This window comes from Fukomys damarensis, unplaced genomic scaffold (assembly GCF_012274545.1).
Source record: "Fukomys damarensis isolate Sample0158 unplaced genomic scaffold, DMR_v1.0_HiC HiC_scaffold_2, whole genome shotgun sequence".
NCBI lineage: Eukaryota > Metazoa > Chordata > Mammalia > Rodentia > Bathyergidae > Fukomys > Fukomys damarensis.
Window position 1 is genome coordinate 48,511,480 of NW_022900914.1, and position 9,208 is coordinate 48,520,687.

The following is a 9,208-nucleotide window of genomic DNA, read 5'->3' on the forward strand; positions in this document are numbered from 1 at the left end:
GCAGAAGGGTGGGCGGGGCTCCAGCGCTGGCCCCGCCCCGGGGGTAACCGGCCCAACCCCACCTCCCCTTGGGCGAGTGAGCCTGGCGCCCACCTCGCGGTCTGAAATGCCCGCTCTGCGCCTTCTAGCCAATCCCAAATCTTCCTCCGAGAAGCCCCCGCTCCGGAAAGCGCTCGCCCTAAAACTGTGTCGGCCTACCCCTTCCAGGACCGCTATCCCCCGGCGCGGACTTTGGGGGACGAAAGGGACACCACCTGTCCCCTACACACATCTCGAGACATGCTGTCCCCTACTCCAGCCCTCCCCAGAGGGGGAAAATGCCCCACTAAAACCGCTCCGCACGTGACAGCCCCGCATCGGCGACTTGAAAGCCAGCAAACTGCCGCCTCCAACCTCCCGCGGAGGCCAGAGACTTGGGATGCGTCGCTCGAGGCCCGGCACGGACGCCTCCGGCAGGGCGGACACTGCCGCGCAGAGCCAGTGATGAATAAATGAGTAACTGCATCAATATTTAAGCGTTCACTCCCAGCTCCCAGCGCCTTGGCTCCTGAGTCATGGGTTGGGGGCTTTAAATAATTACTGACACCCATTATTGAGTGCCTACTATGTGCCGAGTCCTGGGTCGTGACTGCACGCCTGGTGTATTATTAGTAATGATAATGTTTAATAATTATAAATGCTGAATTTCAGCCAACACCAGCCAATGTGCTTTATATACATTACCTCATTTTATACTCAGGGCTACCCTGTGGGTTATGGTTTTAATCCCTTTTTTTCCAGAAGATAAAATTCATTTTAAGTAAATTTGCCACCCATAACTGAAGATGGGATCTGAATCCACCCAGTTGCCCCTAAGGCCTTAATTTTTTTTTCTTAATTTTTGGAACTTGTACTTTTAATACAATAATTTTAAAATAAAGCATAATAGACACAGTTTTTTTAAAACCAAAATAGGTCAGCAAGGCTTATGAGGAAAAGCATAACCTCCTTCTCCACCCCTGAATTCAGGGGTGCCACTTAAAGCCATTTGTGTTTTCAGGCAGTTGCCCTCAAGTGGCTGTGTAAAATGCTTATGTAGCTACTACATCTGGACTTACCCAGGATGGCCTTTATCTGTTGCCTTCCTGCTATGATAGATAATGATTTTAAATGGCTGACATCCACTTCCCTCTCTCAATCTTGCGTAGTTATGCTATTATTTTTCATTCATCTTTTTGATATGATTAGAGCAGAAGCTTTCATTTCTTCTTAGCCAGACTCAACAATATGCCTTGACTTTCTACTCCCCGTGCCATATCCTCCACCAGGAATACCCATGCAGGAAACCAACAGATCTAGTAGAGGAGAACCAGTGGATCACAGCCCTAATTCCCACAGCCTCCTCGTACCTGTCAACTCAGAAGACTGCTGTAGGGAGACCTGGGCTCTGGCTCTCAGTTTTCTGACTTAAATATGTTCTCATCTGAAAATTGAAACAATGATTTCTGCTTCAAACAACTGCTAGGATTATACAAGCTGTCAAGTTTCCATCAGGTGGAGATCATCACAAATGATCCCATGGCTGAATGCAATACCTATCTGTGGCAAACAAAACTAATACAATTAAAAAACAAATTGGGGGCCAGGGATTTAGCTCAGTGGTGGTGTTGCCACCAAACAAACAAACAAAATAAACAAAAAACAAATTGGATGGATTTGTAAGTAAAACATCTGAGTTATTTATAATAAAAAATGAGTCCAAGGTATCTGATTATCAAATACAACTTTTTCTGACTATAAAGTTAATTGGGAAGATACAGAAAAATATAAGGAAAATAAAAATAAATCATAATCCTACCATTCAGAAACACGCAGTTAACATTTTGTAATATTTCTTTTCAGTTTTTACACTAATGTGTTATTTGGTATCCACTATGGTTTTAAGGCAAGTAGAGTGTGAGGCTTGTACCTGTGGGCTCTGGAGTCTCAGTTCTATCATTTGCTTCCTGAGTATTATCTCATTCACCCCTGAAGACCACCATTTGCTGTTCCCTCTAATGCTGTTTCCTCAATTCCACGGTTGAGGGAACTGAAGCAAAGAAAGCTTACGTAATTCCCCCCAAATTGCCAATTGGAAAATTGCAAAGACTGTGAAACAGAAGAAAAGTTCTCCATGCTCCCCAAGAGCTCCTTGTAGTTTCCTTCCTTGGCTTCCCCCAAAGATTTACAGCCAGCTCAGCTACATCAGACTCCCTAGTGCCACTTTGGGAGACAATTGCTTTGGCTGCAGTCAGATCTGTCCCAGAAGATTCTGCCTTGCAGCCTCTCCGAATGACTCTACCCTCTGCAGCCCTCAGGTTCATGAAGGGCCAATTCCCTATCTGTTGCAAGCACATTAAAATAGAGTAAGGGTCGTGAGTAGATGAGGTAACACAAATATAAATTTTCTGAACGTATGGCTTTTGTATACATCAACTTATATAGCAAGCAATTATTTTATAAGGTATATAAAAACAGGTATAAGGTCTTGATCTCTGCTATTTATATGAATATGAGATTAAATTGAGTTTAAGTTATTTATTGAACAAAAGTTTGGGTTTGATTGAGATAGGCTGGGAGAGCACTCCATTTTTTAATGTTTCTTGGGGTGATTTTCTTTATTTAGCAGGGCTTTTGTAGCATCTATATCTCTTGAGGCTGGAGTATGTGGCTTGTGAGTGAACTTAGCCTTTCATTAGAGATGACTGTGTCTGATTCACAGCTCTGTGTTGCCTCTTTATATGTGGTTTTGTTTTGTCTTATTTTGGTAATTTTTACACATCTTATCTGTCACTCTGGTTGTGATAGTTGGGCCATCTTTTTGGCACAGCCAATCAGTTCTTTTAGGGGAGTACTGCTCTCTTAGAGTTTTGAAAACTCTTCACCTCAGCTGTCAGCACACTGTGACATCATTGCATTCTTGACATGAATGACACCATGTTCCTTGCCCATGACCAAACAGAAAACCTGACACTGCACATGCACTTTTATTCCTATATAAGCAAACTCCCTATATCCTTAGCAGGGTCAGTCTGCACTGTTCCCCCTTTTGTTTCAGACTAGGTTCTAATAAAGCTTCTTTCAGATGTCTTATTTTTGCCTATCCATACCTTCTGTATCCAGAAAAAAGCAGGTACACTAGGAGCTAGTAATACCAAAGGGCACTGGTGCCAAAAGCCACCAGCAGCCAGGACTATTAACCCTGAAAGTGACTAGCAGAGGAGAACTACAGGGAGCAACAGAAAATTGCCAGGACCTACCATTTCCAGTGGCCAGAAATGTTCCCCAGTTTGGCTTGCTCTGAGCAGCAAGAAGGGTGGCTAGCACTAACAGAGCTAACAGATAGCCACTGGCATTCAAAGCTTATAACATTGAAAAAGCTACACTTTGCCAATTTATGATTTTTGTAGGAACTAAGAATCCTCAGATGATTAGTAACAAGTATCTTAGAAACCCAGATGGGAATCCTCCCCTTTAGAGGGCTCTAAAGAAGAAGATAGACAACGGTGATATCCATTAGCAGGCTCAAAATCCAGACCATGTCTGATTTCCATCTTACTTGAACCTAAGAATCCATGCTAGCTAGTGACAACTGGACTTGAATTCAGTCCTCAAGGACTTTCCTGACTGGCACTCCGCCTTCACACCAGCTTACTGGTCATCTAAGCACTACTATACCCATTTACAGTCAACAAAACAGGAAGTGTTCTCATACCCCTTTAATAGATGAAGCTGAAGTATGAAGAGGTTAACCAATTACCCAAGGTTACAAAGTCAGGATGAAGTCCTTGCTTTAAGAGTAGATTCCCTGGGCCAGGGATTTAGCTCAGTGTTGCCTTGCAGGCATAAGGTCCTGAGTTTGATCTATGGTATGGAAAAAAAGAAAGAAAAGAAAGAAAAGAAAAGATTCCCCCAGGGGCTTCACAAATGAAGATATCAACAAACTTCAACTAAATAAATTTGTCAGGCTTCTTCAATGATCTGTTTCATGTTTGCCTGTTCTCCGGCATGACAGCTTCCACCTCCCTCCCTCTTCTTCTTCATGGAGGAGTAGCAAGGTTCCAGGAAGGGCAAATGAGAGCTCTGATGGGCTTCTTTGCCTCTTTCCTCCTTCCTCCTGCCCTGGCTCACACAATTTGGCAAGTTCAAGTTTCCTGCTGGCTTGGGATTTTAGTTATAGGAGAATAATAAAGCCAGGCAAAAATCCCCTGTAGGTCACTTGGCCTTAGGAGAAAAGAATGGGTCTACCAGCTGTCTGCTGTTGGGAAAAGTAAAAATTACAGATGGTGAAGTTTCAGCTGCCTCAGTGTATGTGTCCCCCTGCAGAAGATGAGGCAGCCCAGCTCACCCCCATGGCCTTGGAGAGACAGATAACATGGTACATGATTCTAAGACTAAGACACAGGCAAAACACAGTATCAGCCTGGATTGTTTGTTTTGTTTTTATGGTACTGAGGATTGAACCCAAGATACTGAGCTATATGCCCAATCCTTGCCTTTTTTTTTTTTTCCACAGGACCTTGATAAATTGCTAAATTGTTTGGTCTGGGCTTGAAGTTGCTATCATCTGGCCTCAGGCTCCCACAGCGTGGAATTAGAGACGTGCACCATATGCCAGCTAGTCGGAATTATTTTGTAATGGTAGAAAGTAAGGAAGTCGGGTGGGTGGGATGTTGAAATATGTCAAAAGAACACAGGAGCCAACTGGGAAGCACTCCCAGTGGCAAGATTCAGACCTTTTCAAGCACAAAATAAACCACAATAGCATTGGATTCTAATATCCATAAAATAAATATTCATGAATCTATAGTGATGTTAATAATTGAGTGAACAAATAAAGTAAATGAGGGAGAAGAGAAGTAAATTCTCCTTACAGAATTCTAAATGACAGATACAGGCACTGTCCCTTCCAGGAGGCATAGTTTAATTCCCTCCTCCTTTTTTTTTTGTTCTTTCAGTGACAGGGATTGAACTCAGGATTATGCACTTGCAAGGTAGGTACAGAGCTAGTGAGCTACATCCCCAGCCTGTGTCTTTTTTTTTTTTTAAGTCACTTTGAAATACTAGTATATGAAAAATAGTACTTTTGAGTCAGCTGTGATGGCACGTGCCTGTAATCCTAGCTATGCAGAATGCTGAGGCAGGAGGATCTCGATTCAAGGCCAACTGGGGCACTTAGCAGATCCTGTCTCAAAAATAAAATGAGAAAAAGACTGAAGAGGATCCAGGTCAGAGGTAGAGTACAAGCCTAAAATGTGCGAAAACTTAGACTCAATCCCCAGCACCCAATAAAACAAAACAAAGTAATTTTATAATGGCAAAAGCTGGCAGACACAACCATAAAGTAATCCAGATCCACATCACCAGTAACAAGTCACATTGTTGGCTCCAACATGATCCAATGAGAAGGGACCTGTACCTTGCGCTATTCCAAACACTCATAGTTGCTTCCAGATCAAGAGAAATACGTCAGGTAAATTAAATCAAAGGAACCCTTCAGAAAGATACCCAACCAGTACCTTTCAAAAGTGTCAAGTCAGGTGAGGTGACATATAATAATCTCAGCTCTGCAGAAGTTCAAGGCAAAAGGCTGGGGATTTAGCTCAGTGGTTCCACTGACTGCTTCAAAAGCACAAGGTCCTGCATTCAATTCCTGGCACACAAAAAACAGAAGTTCAAGGCAGGAGGATCAAAAGTTTGAGCAAGACTACTGACTTAGCAAGATTCTGAAAATAAAAAATAAATGTATGAAAATGGCTGGGGATATAGCTCAGTGTGAAGGCTCCAGTTTCAACCCTCACAACTACCGAAAAAAAAAGGGCCAGGGATTTAGCTGAGTGGTTCAGCCGCCTGGGTTCGGCTGCCTGCCTTGCAAGCACAAGGACCCAAATTCAATCCCCGGTACCAAAAGAAAGAAAGAAAAGAAAACTACCAAAAAAAATGCATCAAATGTCAAGGTCATTATTCATATCATAGACAACAGGACACTAAGGACTCCTGTCCAGTCTTGAGGGAACCTAAGCCAAACAGGTCCCACTCGAACATGTTTCCCAGCTGTGACCCCTAAGTATTAACTTTTAGTTTTACCTGCTTTTTTTAAAGAAAAACTAAATTACTTTTTATTCTTCCTTTACCAAATATTACACAACTGTTGTTATATGAAGACATGATCAAATGGAACAAAAGTAAAATAGGGAAAAAGTATTACAGGAGAATCTGAGGAAATTAATTTTCTTTTTTCTTTTTCTTTTTTTGAGACAGGTTTCACTATGTTGTTCAAGCTGGCCTTGAATTCACTACATAGCTTAGGCTGGCTTCAAACTCTCAGTGATCCTTCTGCCTCAGCCTCCCAAGTGCTGAGATTATAGGCATGTGCCGCAATATGCCTGGCTCCAAAAGCCAATTTCCAAAAAGTAAAGTATTTTTTGGATTTAAGAATGTTTTTGGTATTTGTCAGCCTGTTTTTTGGAATAATTTTAAATTTGCAGATAGTTGCAAAGACGACCCAAAGAGTTCCTTTATACCCTTCACCGAGCTTCCCCTATGCAGGTATATAGTACTGTATTTTTTCCTCCCCTCCCCCCCGTACTGGGGATCGAACTCAGGTCCTTGTGCTTGCAAGGCAGGTGGCGGGACCACTGAGCTAAATCCCCAGCCCTTCCTCTTTGTTGTTGTTCCAAATAAGAAATCAACACTGAATATGTTATCTTTTTTTCTTTTTTTTGGTACCGGGGATATCGAACTTGGGTCCTTGCTCTTGTGAGACTATAGACTTCATTCAGACTGCATTTGTTTATTTGGCATTCCAAGATCCAATACCAAGATTCTACATTGCATTTATTCATCATATCTCCCTATCTCCTATCTGTGATGTTGACGTTACAAAAATTCCTTGCTGGGCATGGTGGTGCATGCCTGTAATCCCAGCACTCAGAATCTGAAACAGGATTACTGAGATTCTGAAGCCAGCCTGGGCTGCATAGTGAGTTCAAAGCCAGCCTGAACCACATAGTGAGACCCTGTCTCAAAACAAAAAATAATTCCTTAAGCAGTTTATTTGATTTATGTGGCTTTATAAATTTGGGTTATATTTAACAATAACAAATAAAAACAACAACGTTAGAAATCATTATGTTTTCTCTCCCTTATTGGAATAAGGACAATCACCCTCAGCCCATCCAGCATGAGGGCCTCCTTGGCCTGGCCTGGTACTGCCCCCACCGCCTTGCCCCAGTTCATAGTGGCCCAGCCAACCTGACTTCCTTTTAGTCTCTCCTGTTTACTCTGCTACCACCAGCCCTTTGCAGCTGCTGTCCCCTCCATCTTGTGCATTTTTCCCTCCATTTTGCTAAGGTGACTAGCTCCTTTGTTGATACCCTTCCAGCATTCCTCCAGAAATCTAGCCTTTCCTGGCTTCTCTGGCTTTTGCCTGACCAAACTTTACTCAGGTTCCTGATCCTTGTCCTAGGTCCATCTCTATACTTCCTTGTAAAATCTAGTTTTAGCTTAGTTTAGTAAAACAGACACACACACACACACACACACACACACACACACACACACACTCCTGGATTATCTGGGGGGTTTGTGGTGGTTGTTTGTTTTATTTTTTGAGACAAGATCTTGGTGTGTAGTTCAGGCTTGCCTTGAACTCAGTATTCTCCTGCCTCAGACTCCCAAGTGCCGGGATTATAGGCATGCACTACAACCCCCAGCTTCAACAAGAATCTTATGAGGCACATTTAGCCAGAATCTCTCTTTACCCTTGATATTTCCATCTGATAATTTTCCATCCACTGTTTCCCACCCTGCTCCTTGGCTATTGATACCACATGTTCATGCTATATTTGGAATTGAGCCCAATCTCCCTCCCATTACACAACCCCATCCCAGTGGTCCTTTTACCTATTGCAATGGTCCTGAATGGAATTTTTTTTACCATACTTTAAAAAGAATTATTGAGAGATTTTCTTTTTTCTGTAACAGCAGTCTTCTGACCAGAGGCTGTCATGACTGTCCATAGGGACACTGCAATACTAATGTGAGTGGCTCCTGTTTTATGCCTTCCTCCCTGACAGATTATAAACTCCCTGAGAGGGGGAACTCTTTCTGTCTGGATGACTTTTGGATCCTCACCTGCACCACAGTGCCTGGCACACAATAGGTGCTCAATAATATTTGTTGATTTAACATACACACATCAATAAATGTAATTTATCACATAAACAGAAGAAAGGACAAAAAGTACATGATCAACTCATAAAAAGCCTTTGACCAAATCTAACATTCCATTACTGATAAAAATCCTGAAGAACATAGGCATAGAAGGACATTATCTCAGTCTGATAAAGTACACTTATGACAAGCTTTCTGCCAACATCATGTTATATTGGGGAAAGCTGACAGCTTTCCCTCTAAACTCTGGAATAAGACAAGGATACCTACCATTACCACTCCTGTATAATATAGTACTTGACAAGTTAGCCAAAGCAATCAGAAAAGAGAAAGAAATAAAAGGGATTGCATAAAGAAGAAAAAGGTCAAATCATCATTATTTGCAGGCAACATGATCCTCTACCCAAAAATTCCACCAAAAGACTCCTAGAATTAATAATCAAATTCAGCAGTGTAGCGCATACAATATCAATACATAAATTAATAGCATTCTTGTACAACAATAATGAACTCACTGAGAAGGAAGTTAAGAAAACAGTACTAATCACATAGCATTAAGGACAATTAAATACTTAGGAATTAACTTAACCAAGGAAGTGAAAGACCTCTTACCATGAAAACAATACTCTGAAAAAGGAGATTGAAGTAGACATCAGAAGATGGAAATATATCTCCTGTTTCTGGAAAGGCAGAACCAATTTTGTCAAAATGGCCATACTTCCAAAACTGATATATAGATTTAATGCAATCCCAATCAAAATACCAATAGCATTCCTCACAGAACTAGAGAAAACAATCCTAAAATTCATATGGAACCAGAAGAGACCAAAAATAGCAAAAGCAATCCTGGGCAACAAGAGCAAAGCAAACAAAATCAAAATCCCAGATTTGAAGTTATATTACAAAGGTACAGGGGGCTGGGGATTTAGCTCACTGGGTCTGCCGCCTGCCTTGCAATGGGAGATCCTGAGTTCAATCACCAGTACCAAAAAAAAAAAAAAAAAAGATGCGCATA